We start from the raw sequence: 1,686 nt of genomic DNA, 5'->3' as shown, positions 1-1,686 counted from the left end.
TTGCCCAATTTATCAAGACATTTTCTCATGGTAGTTAGTTAATAGGAATTTGATTGGAATTCAAAATTTTGGTCAAATTAAGAAGTTGCCCAAAGTAACAAGAGCAAAAATTAAACAGGTTTGACTGTATTTAATTTTGTAAAATACATAGAAAAATAAGCATTCAATATTTATTTTACACAAATTTTAATGGCAAAAAATTGTAAAAACGAGAATCAAATTAGGACATGGCATCTTAATGAATTAAGGGTAAAAATAGTGTTGAACATAACATTAAGTAAAAATCTCTGAAGATTTGTCTCCACATATTATAACAAACAATGATTATCATAAATTAAATAATTTTCTACGGTTTTTCCTCCCAATTTTTTTGGAGGTAGGGTCACTGGCCTTTTATTGGGATTTAGAAGGATCAGTGGCGTAGACATGAGGTGTGGGAGAAACTAAATGTGTGTATAATAACTACCTTAATATTATAATTTCTTTGAATTATTAGTCGTTTGCAGATTCCAAACTAGTTGTTGTTTTCATTTATTGTTGATTTTACATTCATATACGTTATTATGATTTATAAACGTTTAAAAATGTACTATTTAGAAAAAAAAATAATGATTTCCAATCTTAAATTGACATTAATTTAAAAATATATTGCTTAAATGTTAAATTGCATCAGAAAATGAAAAAATAATATTTAAAAAAATAATGATGTATATTTTGTCACTTATAAAATTAATTGAATACATTTTATAAAAATAATAAAAATGATGATAAGGAGAATTTAATGCAGCAAAAGCAACAAATGGTGGAATGTGCGATTTCATAGATAGCGTTGTTATAGCTCATGATAGTCTTTTGGATACCGCTGTAACAATAACTCACGAGATAGGCCATTTGTAATTATATTAATTCTAAAAGTATAAAGAGGGAGGGAGGGAGAAGGAAGGATAGATAGATGGAAGGAAAAATGGATAGATGGAAGGAAGGAAAGAAGATTGAATATTGTGTTTAAATTATTATAAGATTCGGTGCAAATCATGATGTAAAGTTTCCAGAATGCAAACATTATACCTCAAGTGGCATCATGGGTTCCTCTTTTAATCCTATAAGACATAACGTTTGGTCTCAATGTAGTGTGAAGGCCATTCATAAAACTTTGAAGTATTTTTATTTTCAACTAATTTTATTATATAAATAACCATAATTATTTTTTGAGTAGCTAATGTGATCTTTTTATAATTTCTTTCTTTCTTTCTTTCCCTTTTTAGTTTTTAGTTTTCTATTTTTGATTTTATTTATAAAGTTTATTTAGAATTTTAATAAGATGTAGCATTCTCGAGGTTTTCATTCTAATATTTAATATACAATAAATTAACAATGCTTATCGTATGTTAGATCTGGAATTGGCAATTGTTTATTGAATTTAACTTCTGAAAGGGGAATTAATAATACTATACTTCCTGATGAAATCAATCGATACCTATGCCAAACGAGATCCAAAAATTTTAAAGTATCTTTCCAAGTAATTTTTCTAATTCTTATTTATAATTTTATACTTTAAATTTTCAAAATATCAATTCATTATTAAGAAATCTACATGTGAAAGTTTAAAATGCCACAACAGAACTCATCATGTTTCCTCTAACGTGGCCTCTACTGATGGAACATTTTGTCATCGGAATTCAAGAT

General features: G+C 26.6%; 1 long non-coding RNA gene across 1 annotated transcript; it reads left to right on the top strand.

Annotated features, from left to right (window-relative positions):
- Positions 1 to 800: 800 nt before the first annotated feature.
- LOC135929532 (uncharacterized) lies at positions 801 to 1,431 on the top strand. The gene is made up of 3 exons (XR_010572609.1): positions 801 to 893; positions 1,021 to 1,158; positions 1,393 to 1,431. It is a non-coding gene; the product is annotated as an uncharacterized LOC135929532 (long non-coding RNA).
- The last annotated feature ends 255 nt before the right edge of the window (positions 1,432 to 1,686 follow it).

The sequence above is a fragment of the Gordionus sp. m RMFG-2023 genome, chromosome 5, assembly GCF_954871325.1.
Source record: "Gordionus sp. m RMFG-2023 chromosome 5, tfGorSpeb1-WG-v2, whole genome shotgun sequence".
Taxonomy (NCBI): domain Eukaryota; kingdom Metazoa; phylum Nematomorpha; class Gordioida; order Chordodea; family Parachordodidae; genus Gordionus; species Gordionus sp. m RMFG-2023.
The sequence above is the reverse complement of the archived record's forward strand: the minus strand, read 5'-3'. Positions and strand labels throughout refer to the sequence as shown.